The sequence below is a fragment of the Pristiophorus japonicus genome, chromosome 2 (genome assembly GCF_044704955.1).
Source record: "Pristiophorus japonicus isolate sPriJap1 chromosome 2, sPriJap1.hap1, whole genome shotgun sequence".
In the NCBI taxonomy this organism is placed as follows: domain Eukaryota; kingdom Metazoa; phylum Chordata; class Chondrichthyes; family Pristiophoridae; genus Pristiophorus; species Pristiophorus japonicus.
In genome coordinates, this window is record NC_091978.1 from 180,718,689 (window position 1) to 180,731,072 (window position 12,384).

The following is a 12,384-nucleotide window of genomic DNA, read 5'->3' on the forward strand; positions in this document are numbered from 1 at the left end:
AACCTCTCCAACCATACCATTGCAAAGTCCCGATTCCCGCCACCCAATAACACTGGGTGCCACTTTTTTCCAAAAAGCCCTGAATTTAGTTTGGATTCCCGACTCAAAGATTGCAGCGGTAATGGAGGCCAAAAAGCAATAGGTGCGCCCCGTTTTGGGCAGACCTGATATTCGGTCCCCTTTAACTCTTATATTCAAATCCTCTTGTAATAAAGTGCAATATACCATTTGCTTTCTTAATTGCTTGCTGTACCTGCGTGTTAACTTTCAGTGATTTGTGTAGAAGGACACTCAGGTCCCTCTGAACATTTCCTAATCTCTCACCATTTAAAAAAATACCCTGCTTTTCTATTTTTCCTACCAAAGTGGATAACTTCACATTTCTCCACACTATATCCCCATGAAGTCTCTTTGCATCCTCCTCACAACTTACATTCCCACCTAGCTTTGTATCATCAGCAAACTTGGATATATTACCCTTAGTCCGCTCATCTAAGTTATTGATATAGATTGTGACTAGCTGAGGCCCAAGCAATGATCCTTGCGCCACTCCACTGATTATAGCCTGCCAACCCAAAAATGACCCCTTTATTCCTATTCTCTGTTTTCTGTCCGTTAACCAATCCTCAATCCATGCAAATATATTACTCCCAATCCCATGAGCCGTAATTTTATTTAATAACCTCTTATCGAATGCCTTCTGAAAATCCAAATACACCACATCCACTGTTGCCCCCTTATCTATTCCACTAATGACAACCTCAAAAAACTCTAACAGATTTGTCAAACATGATTTCCCTTTCATAAGTCCGTGTTGACTCTGACCAATCCTATTATTATTTTTTAAGTGCTGGGGGAGATAGAGAGACTGGGGGGAAAGGGAGAGAGAGAGAGAGAGAGAGTGGGGCAGAAAGAGAAAGACTGGGGGAGAGAGGGGATCAGAGGGAATAGAGAGAGGGAACTCAGGGAAGATGGATCACATTCTTCCAATCCAACCCCCTTCACACCTGCACCATGTTTTCCCTCTCCTCCCCCTACATCTGGTTGATTTCAGACCATAAGAACATAGGAGCAGACGTAAGCCATTTGGCGCCTCGAGCCTGCTCCACCATTTAATAAGATCATGGCAGATCTGATCTTGGGCTCAGCTCCACTTCCCTGCCCACTCTCCATAACCCTTCACTCCCTTATTGCTCAAAAATCTGTCAATCTCCACCTTAAATATATTCAATGATCCAGCCTCCACAGCTCTCCTGGGCAGAGAATTCAAGGAAAGCTCGGTGCGTGTGTGACAAGTGATATCATTGGAGTGGACAGAATTCTGAAGTCATGACACTGTCACTATTCACTTCATACCCAATAAACCTGTTACCAATCATTGACCCACACACAATTCCCCATCTATGGCGCGGTGGTCGGGGGGCTGGGGGTGGGTGGCTAATATCAGGAACTTGTTGGGCGGAGAAGGTCATGAATCCATGGGGGAGAAACTTGGTCAGAGGGAGAAGGCCAGGGGTAAAAAGTCAGGAATTTGGTCTAGGTGGGTCGGTGGGGGGTGGGGGGAGGTCGGGCACTTGGGTGGGGAGAGAATGTCAGAAACTTAGGGGGAGAAGGTCAGAAACTTGGAGGGGGGAGAATGTCAGAAACTTTGGCTGTGGGAGTGAGGTCAGTCACATGGGGGCTGGGAGCAGGAATTTGTCTGGGGGTGGGAGAAGATTTTAACCCGTGAGAGTAAGCCTTGTTTGTTCCAAGTGAGCTCTCTTCTGTCTGGAGTCAGCAGTGAGAATGGCTCGAATTACACTTTGCAAAGTCACTGATTATGTAGGCATGGGTATGTCTTATTTTCCAAGAGGACCAATCAGCAATCAGGTCTTGCGATCAAGGGGACCCAATCAGAGATTTTAGGTGTTACACATAAACATGTCCATTCTTTTAGGGAATGTTTCTCTGCTCCTGTGGGAAAACCTTCATTCCAAGTAGGAACAGGAAGTGCAGTGTAGACATATTCTGCGGCTCTCCAAAATCTTTTCTGGAATTTTCCATTGGAAGTGACAGCAGATGGGCGCATGCAGATGAAATAATTATGGGAATATGTTATCTGCTGTATTCCCAGGAATGCCATTGTGTTCCTAACAGCATTGCTATGGAAGCAGCAGGGCGGCTAAAATTTAACGGTAGCATTGCCTCATGTAACAGGTCACAGAGCAATTGATTGAATTAGGCAAAACAGAAAGCATTTCAAAAATTATTTAAAGAAAATTTCCTTCTGACACACTACACTGCTGTAATTGAAGGACCAAAAATACACCTGCGTTGCCAGCCACAAATATTATCTGCCAGGTTGTGAAAGCAGAAAGTAGTGGTTACCAGTTGATTTTCAGACTGGAGGGAAGTATATAGAGATGCCCCCCACCCCAGCAGCCGGTATTAGACTTATGGGGGAGAAATTATGGTTGTTTGCACCGCCTGTTACTGCCCCCAGGGGGCGCAAACGACTTTGCCCGGCTGCCGCCAATGACATGCTAAATTCTGCGGGAGTTTAGTGGTGGCGGTAACTGGTAGCTCCCCGTTCCGCCGGCGATGACGGCGTCATCACCATGCACAGCGCCTTGTTTTCGCCCCGGAGCAAAAATTTGGTATTGCCCCCTGAAGCTGCGCTGGGCGATGGCAGCAATTGCTTTAGGGGGCACGTATGTGACAGATGGCTGCTCGTGGGGTGCTAGTTAAAGGGGAGGTGGCGGGCACGTCTTTGAAAAATTGGCCGACCAACCTGTTGTCTCTTTGAATGCGGGGTCCGTGCCGCGATCTGTCAGTCCGGCATTCTGCTTGAGTGCCAGGTTGGTGGCATGGCACCCCTCTCCCTGGTGGTCCAGGAAGGGCCCGCAGAGTTTGCAGCTTGGCTCTCCCCTTTAATGAAGGGGAGGGCGTCTCCTATGCAGTAGCACTATACAGCCCAGTGCGTAGCGCTGTGCCCCATTCCCTTCACTCCTGGCCCGTTAGCGTCCCCGAGAGGAAGTGGAGCGTGTTTTTTTGCTCTCGGGGGCAGTAACCTCAAGTTCGCAGCGGGGTGGAACTTCCGTGCCTGGCGCTAATAGTCCCGCCTCGCAGATGTTATCGCCCCCAAATGGGGTGCTACGGAATTTCACGGCCATGGACATTTTAATACAGTTTTAAGTAAATTTAAAAGAAACCTTGGATTGCTCAAAAAGCAGGATTTGGTTAAAAATGTTAACAACAAAAGAGAGTACACAGAATTGTTAACCAAACTGCTTAGAAGGCTAACTGAGACGCTGTACTTTCACGGAAATAAGGGATGGGATTGAAGAAGACAGCTGCCCAGCTGAACCTTGAGAGACTGCAGCAACATTAGAAAAGTAGTTTTCATCAGGGAATAGAGGGAGGATGGAAAGTTACTGAAATGTTTGGTTTGCAGCAGCCAGGGTATAAAGAAGGACTGTTTAACCCTCTAAAGGAAGAAGAGAAAAGGCTGCAATCGGCAGGGAATGGGTCCACTACCCAAGAAGAAAAAAGACGTCAAAAATGTACCCTAATGCAAGGGTGTGATTAACTCTTTGATTTGGGAACTATACAGACTCTCCTTTAAGGTTGGATTATTGTTAACTGTTTCTTTAATAATTGGTAGAAGTAATAAAGCATTGTTTATTTAACCAATACGTTGACTTGTCTGTGACAGAATTTCCCTTTCAATTTAATCTAATGATGTTAGAGTGAAATTCTACAAAGTGGGTACAATCCTATGGGACCACTACTCTTTTTGATATATATTAATGACCTAGACTTGGATATAAAGGTCATTATTTCAAAGTTTGCAGATGACACAAAATTTCTTGTAACCATGAGGAGGATAGCAGCAGTCTCCAGGAGCACATGGAAAGACTAGTTAAATGCACATGCGTATCATATGCAGAAACCCGGTTCTTGCGGGGCATTTATGATCGCGTACGCACCAAGTATGCCGTAAAGTCCAGGCCATTCTGTTTTATTTTTTACCCTGACCAATGAAGAAATCTCACTGCCACTTACTGGAAGCTAATGATTATATTATTATTAAAATTAGCGATTTCAGTAGTGTCTACCTCTCCTGAGGAGGAAACTGACCGTTGTGGCTCACTTTTCTTCTACTATTCTAATCTTAATGGCCCAGGTAAAAAACCAGCCTCCACTGTTCCAGTCCATGCAACTGTTCTGCCTGACATCGCTGTGTGTTGGAAGCTGCTGGACACATTCCCCCAATGACTTGAACAAAAAATTGTGCTCTTTGTTTTTAAATGCTGGGCCCTGGATATCAGGCTCCTTGGACTGACCAGCTGTGGATGGAGATGACCACACCTCCAGTCAGATGCTTCCTGCTTTTGCTCTGCCACACCCACTGGCTCCTGCTCCGTTGTATTCGGTGCATCACCCTGTGTGCCGCCTTCTATCTGACCACCTAAATCCCATCTGCGCTGGTGCCTGTGAGGAACAGTGATGGGGCTGCCAAGTATAATGCAGGGCCGCTCCCATTTGAAAGGCCATGCTGCATCCTTTTCTGCCGCATCTGCAGGAAAAAGCGTTAGGAGAAGGTTCTCAGAACAAATTATCGGAGGCAATCTTCACCAAACACCGTGGTGCTGTGATTGTTTCACAGCTTGGGTGTCAGTGCTTGTCAAAGTACATGGAATGGAGTATGAAGAATCTGTGTGATATAAATCTTGAGTCGGGGCCATGAATTCCAATCTACTGCTTCCTCCCCCAAATTCCAGCCCTGAATCTACATGGCACATTCCTCAATTGGAGTCAGATCACAGGTGCAGCTGCTGCTCCTCCAGCTGGAGACATCTGTCTTCTATTGTGCAGTGTTTCTCCAACAAAAGATATGTAGGAACAACAGTAGGACATTCAGCCCCTCGAACCTGTTCCGGCATTCAATGAGATCATTGCAAATCTGCATGTATAAATTAAATAAGAAAGAAAGTGTTACATTTATATCGTGCCTTACCCAACCTCAAAATATATTACAGCCAATGATGTATGTTTGAAGTGTAGTCACTGTTGTAAGGAAGCGTGGCAGCCAATTTGCGCATAGCAAGATCCCACAAATAGCAATGTGATAATGACCAGATAATGTTTTTTAGTGATGTTGGTTGATGGATAAATATTGACCAGGGCACCGAGGAGAATTCTCCTGCTCTTCTTCGAAATAGTACTATGATATCTTTCCGTCCACCTGAGAGGACAGATAGGGCCTCAGATTAATGTCTCATCTGCAAGATGCCACCTCCGACAGTACAGTACTCCGTCAGCACTGCACTGAAGCATCAGCCTAGGTTTTGAGCTCAAGCAGGTGGCTGCGATTGCACATGGGCTGAGTGGGGTCTCTTCGCGATCAAGTCCACCCTAACTCAAGTCATTCTCAATTTCCCCTCCCAACTTTGGTTTCCTCCTCGGCTTGTTAGGACTATGACCCCGATATTTATGGGGAGGCTGGGAGGTGTGTCTGCATCCGGGAAACCCAGAAATGGGAAAGTGGAAGAGCTAGCATCAGGAACAGTAAAGAAACATGGCTACTTTAACAAACATTGATTGCACAAATAAACCACATTTTGTGTATAGTTTATGATAAATGAGTAGTGGGATTGCGGCATGTCCTAATTCACTGGCCTTACTCTGACAATCTTCCACCAGGAGCGCGCCAGTCAGACTCACTAAAATTCGGGGCCTCAATTACTTCAGAGACTACGGGTTTTTTCCCATCACTGGACAGAGGAGGGAGAGGGTCAGGTTTACAAACAGCAGTTCATGGCATGCTAGTTTTTGCTGTCAATCATAGAAAAAAATCTGCTGCCTAAACATCAAGCATTCTATGTGTGGCACGAATAAAAATAAAAAGACCTGCAATCATATAAATTAAAAAACTAGCATGCCATGAACTGCTGTTTGTAAACCTGACCCCCTCCCTCCCCTGTCCAGTGATGGGAAAAAACCCGTAGGTCTCTGAAGTGTGTCAGTGTGAGTATTTGAGTATTGCTTTGGATGAATCGTGTGATGTACAAGACTCAGTTATCAGTATTTGTCCGCACCATATCTGATGACTGTGTTGTAAGGGAAGAACTCCTCGATATCGTGTCACTAAAGGACAGAACTCGTGGACGAGATCTAAAAGAGGCGCTGATGTCGGTAGTTGCAAATAACAACTTGCCTTTACAGAAGCTCACTGCCATTGCAATGGATGGGGCTCTGTCCATGTGGTGATCTGTGAATGGATTAGTTGGGCTTTGAAAATCTGATGAGGGCTTTCCTGAATTTCACTGAGCATCATGAGCAACTGGTGTCTAAAAATCTCAAATTAGATCATGTCGTGAAACCTGTCTTACACATTGTGAATTTGATTCGCACAAATGCAGTCAATCACAGACAATTTCAAAATCTAATTAAAGAACTGGATGAAGACAACTTCCCTGCTGATTCGTCACTTCACTGCTCAGCTCAATGGCTCTCGAGAGGTAAAGTTATTTCCTGTGTTTTCGAGCTGCTGGAACCAGTGAAATTGTTTATGGAAGAGAAGCACAGAATACACACCGAGCTTACAGATCCTGGGTGGGTTGTAGATTTGGCATTCGTTGCAGACATGCTGCTGCATTTGGATAAACTAAACGTGGAATTACAGGGGAAATTCAAGTTGCTGTGTGATTTAGTGCAAAGCGTATTTGCGTTCATAAACAAATTGCTACAGTTGTTTCACAGACAAATACTTCAGGGAGTGTTGACACACTTTCCCTCAATGTCACAACTTCAAGCCAGATCAAAAGAAAATGAAGCAGAGCCCCTAAAACAGAGCAGAACTTGATATGCAAGCTTGATTAAAGATCTTAAGGACAATTTTGAGGAAAGATTCCCAGATTTGCAGCACAAAAGACCTCAAATCAGATTTCTGATTGACCCATTTCGTGCTGGAGTCGATTGCCCGATGCCCCCTTTAATCACTGACACAGCATCGTCTCAGGTGGAAATAATATAACTTTTGGAAGATGACAGATTGAAATTTGTTCAGAAGACAGAGGGGACCCTTATTTTCTGGAAATTTGTACCAAAGGATAAATACCCCAACATCAGAGGTGCAACCTTAAAATGAATCTCGATGTTTGTCTCAACCTATCTGTTTTCTCGGTACTCACTTGTGAAATCCAAGCACAGATCAGTTTTGACAACCAGCCACTTAGGAGAACTGCTGCGTGTGAGCATAACTGAACACAAACCAAACTTCAAGGGAATTGTTGCAAGCAAGGATTGCCAGAAGTCCCACTAAGAAAAAACTAAGTTTTCATTATCACCATACTTCATTATATATTATATCTTAATATACATTATAAATATATAAATATCCATTATCATTATGTATATATAAATATATATAAATAATATAATCATTACATATTACTGTGGCTTATTTGGCAATGTACATTTGTAACTTCTGGCTCCTTGTCACGCTCAGATTGGCCTCCCCTGACCTAGGACAAGGGCAACAGGTACATAGGAACACCATCACCTCTAAATTCCCCTTCAAGTTACACACCTTCCCAACTTGGACATATATCGCCGTTCCTTCATCGTCGCCAAGCTAAAATCCTGGAACTCCCTACTGAATTGCACTGTGGGATACCTTCATTACAATAACTGCAACGATTCATGAAGAAAGCGGCTCATCACCACCTTTTCAAAGGCAACTAGGGATGGGCAATAAATGCTGGCCTTGCCAGTGATGCCCACATCCCGAGTATGAATTAAAAAAGAATAGCTGCTCTGGAGCAGTTCTTAAGATGATCTGAAGTCACTGCACCATTGTTTTCAATGGAACCAATCCAGGATGCTCTTAATCACTGACATCACACAGCACCTTTGCAGGGAGGAGGATATCCACATTTGCAGTTCTCCATAGAGGTAAATATCTGACTTTCTGAAAAAAATCAACAAATATTTTCCACAAAATATCTTTTTTGTTAATGTGGAATAGAGTAGAGTAGAACTCTCACAAAACGTTTCTCCCCCTTTAAGATAATACCTGGTTTTGAGTGCCTCATATGATTTAGCAGCGCTGTTAACAGTGAGTTACAAAAGTATATTTTTGCCTTAGTTGTACAAAGATTTGAAAGCTGCTCCAACTGCTCCTATAAGACTCAGACCTCCAGTAAATAGATATATCTAAGGAAGTTGTCATTTCTGCATTCCACTGTAAGGATTGTAAATTGATCTGTGAAGCCTCAATTTGATTGTTTATTTACAATACTTTCAGCATGGTCTGTCTTGCAAATACTCACCAACACCTCTAATGATCTGAAACAGTATTAATCAGCGAGGCTGAAAAGACACAGCAGAACCAGACAGGAAACAGTACCAACCTCATTAGTAATATCTGGCACAGAGGTAATGAACAACTGACAGATCTGAGGATCTAGTATACAATAGTCTGGCCAAATTAATCAGTTTGACCACAGCCACATTTACCTTCTATCATAAATGACTGATGTGTGATAGATCTTTAATATAGTTGGTGATATACTTAGAGATCTTTAACGTACATTGTACTCCACAATTCTATCAGTATTATGATCATTCATTAATTTGTCATAAAGTAACTTTTTAAAGTTTGATTTTTCCACCTCTTGCCATCATTTCAATAATTACCCAGAATCCATTGACACCACTTTGTACATTCTGCAAACTTCCAAAACATATGGTCAATGTCATCATCATAGGCAGTCCCTCGAACGAGGATGACTTGCTTCCACGAGTTCACAGGTGTTTCGATGAAGGACCCGATGTTCCAGTCCTGAACTCCAATTGAGGGGGTGGAAGATGCTTGAATTTTTTTAACATGTGGTGACCGTTGCACACCAGCCACCACACGGGCTTGACAGAGCTAGGCCATTATCCAGTGGCAAGGGTTAACCAAGACAACTGGAGACCTGCTCTGCTGCATGGACCTAGTGCGCACACATATCGCAGTGTGGGCTGGCCCGTGCTGCCTCTGGGCCCTTGGCTCTTCTGGGCACCGTAGCCACATCAGTCGCACCTCCGCCATGAACTCTCACCGCTCCTCCGCCATAAACATTCACCACATCTCGGCACAAACATTCACCGCTCATCCACCCCAACATCCCCACTCCTCTGTACTGGGCCCTGCCGATGTTCCTGCCCATGCTCCAAAACGGCAACCAGGGTCAATGTATGTAGCATGCAAAATGGCTTAAAATCTGTTAAATCTTCAGTAGTCATTTATCTTGTATGTAATGAGAAAATCACATTATTCAAACAGGCTTCTAACCCAGCAGCATAGGTGTGCGTTTTGTAAAGGACCCATGTAAAGGGGGTGAAATCGCTGAGGGATGTTTACAGTGGAGGGTAAAAATCTGAATAGAAAAAATATTTTGACATCAATTTGTTTCAAAATATTTTCAAGACAGATCAATAATGTAAGTTTTTCACTCCCACCTCCCCTTAGTAGAATTTGCCATTGACTCGTTAGATTGGCCTGATGGTATTCTTTATGGACCTGAGTCCATGATCGGATCATCCATGATTGTATTAAATGGCGGAGCAGGCTCGAGGGGTCTCATGTTCTTATATTCTTCTGTTCTTATGTACTGTCCCAATTCACAGGTGCGTAATATGACAAACATTGACACAAGCCAAAGAAGGAGATATTAGGATAAATGACGAAAAGCATGGCCAAAGGAGGGTCTTAAAGGAGGATAGAGAGATAGAGTGACAAAGAAGTTTAGGGAAGGAATTCCAGAGCTTATGGTCGTGACAGCTGAAGGCACGGTCACTACTGGTGGGGTGAAGGGAGTGGAGGATGCACAAGAGGCAAGAGTTGGAGGGACGCAGAATTCTTGGAGTGTTGTAAAACTGAAAGAGTTTACAGAGATCGGGAGTGTTGAGTATAGAGAAAGAGTCAGACTGAACACTGTGAGCTCAAAGTAAAATGTGACCTTAGTCTTTTATTGCAGGTCTCCAGAGTGCCTCTCCAACCTGTGAAGCCTCCTTAAATACCTGCGCTCCCAAGGGATTATGGGGTCCCTTGGGACTCCAGGGGATGAGCCCTTTGGTGGCTGTACAAAGTAAATACAAGTTTAAAAAAAACACTTCCCCCCCCCACCCCCCAAAGTCAATAGTGTAACTATTTACAATTTGAGTCAATCTGGAGCCCTTCTTGCCCTGGTTGATCGTCTCGGTGTGAAAGCTGGTATTGTTGAATCATTTGTTGGGTCCTCGCTGGGCTGCTGTGCAGCTGGCCTTGCTGGGCTGCCTGATGTATTGGACCCTGCTGGGCTGCTGTGGATGATGGGTTCTACTTCGTGGTCAACCGTGGTGTCAGTTGCCACTGGTGTGTATATTGGGGGATAAAAAAATGTAGGGTCCAAGGTGGTTTGCTCAGGATAGTCCGTGAATCTGAGTTTGATTTAGTCCAAGTGTTTCCGGTGAATGAGTCCATTTGAAAGTTTGACCCTAAACACCTTGCTCCCCTCTTTGGCCACGACAGTGCTGGGAAGCCACTTGGGACCTTGTCCATAATTTAATACAAATAGAGGGTCATTGATTTCAATCTCGCGTGACACATTTGCGCTATCATCGTATGCACTTTGTTGAAGCAGCCTGCTCTCTACCTGTTCTTGTAGATCAGGGTGGACTAACGAGAGCCTTGTCTTAAGCGCTCTTTTCATGAGCAGTTTAGCAGGTGGGATCCCAGTGGGGTCTCGTGCGATAGCTAAGCAGGACTCGGGACAGGCGGGTCTGCAGTGAGCCTTCAGTTACCCTCTTCAAGCCTTGCTTGATGGTTTGCATTGCTCTCTCTGCCTGACCATTGGATGCTGGTTAAAATGGGGCAGACGTGACATGTTTGATCCCGTTACGGGTCATGAATTCTTTGAACTCAGCACTGGTAAAACATGGCCCGTTGTCGCTCACCAGAACATCGGGTAAGCCGTGTGTGGCGAACAAGGCCCGCAGGCTTTCAGTAGTGGCAGCGGACATGCTAGCCGACATTATCTCACATTCAATCCATTTGGAGTACGCCTCTACAACCACAAGGAACATTTTACCCAAGAACGGGCCTGCATAGTCAACGTGTACCCTAGACCACGGTTTGGAGGGCCAAGACCATAAACTTAGTGGCGCCTCCCTGGGTACATTGATTAACTGCGAGCATGTGTTACATCTGTGAACGCAGGACTCTAAGTCCGCATTGATACTGGGCCACCACATGTGCGATCTGGCTATCGCTTTCATCATTATGATACCTGGGTGGGTACTGTGGAGGTCATTTATGAAGGTGTCTCTGCCCTTCTTGGGGACCACTACTCGATTGCCCCACAGAAGGCAGTCTGCCTGCATAGACATTTCATCTTTGCGTCGCTGGAACGGCTTTATCTCTTCCTGCATTTCTACTGGGACACTGGACCAGCTCCTGTGAAGCACACAGCTTTAGACTCGAGATAATAGGGATGGCCCTTTGTGCTGCAGCCTTTGCACACATAGTCTCTGAACCGACACTGATGAGCCGGTGATTACCTTCGACTCGACTTACGTTTGCACCCCTCGGCGGAATCTGAGTTAAAGGACTCGGGGGCCTGTACGCTCTGCCCTGGGCAGATTCACGTTCAACAGTTCTGCCTGTGAAAGGCGCCATTATATTTTCAGTACTTGCCGGGTTAGTGTCCTGCTTGGAGCTGCAGCTTGAGGTCATGAGTGCCTGGCTGATGCTAATGGCCTTCTGCAGAGTGACGGTGGTTTCGGCAGACAGTAGCCTGTGAAGAAGGGCCTCATGACCAATGCCAATTACGAAGACGTCCCGCAATGCATCGGCGAGGGATGCGCCAAATTCACACAGTCCTGCCAGCCTCCTGAGGTCGGCAGCGCACTTCGTGATTTCCTGGCCCTCATGGCGGCGGTGTGTATAAAGTCGATGCCTGGCCGTGAGGATGTTCTCCTTTGGTTTGAGTTGGTGCCGAATTAGCATTTTCAGCTCCTCATATGACTTGCTTGTTGTTTTCTTTGGTGCAAGCAAGTCCCTGAAAAGGCCGTAGACTGTGGGCCCACAACTGGTCAACAGAATAGCTCTACGCTTATCTGCCAGCGTGGCTGGATCATCGCCTACCAGATCGTTTGCTATGAAATATTGGTCGAACCGCTCCGTAAAGGCTTCCCAATCTTCACCGTCTGAGAACTTTTCTAATGCACCAACGTTAGTCATTTTTGCGTGAAAGTTCGTAATCTCGTCGCCAGTTGTTATGTGTTTAATACTCTTATGAATGACTCCACAAAGTCTAGTATTGTACTTGAGCCATTGTGACCTGAGTCCCATTTATTGTAATTCCGGAGCGAGGC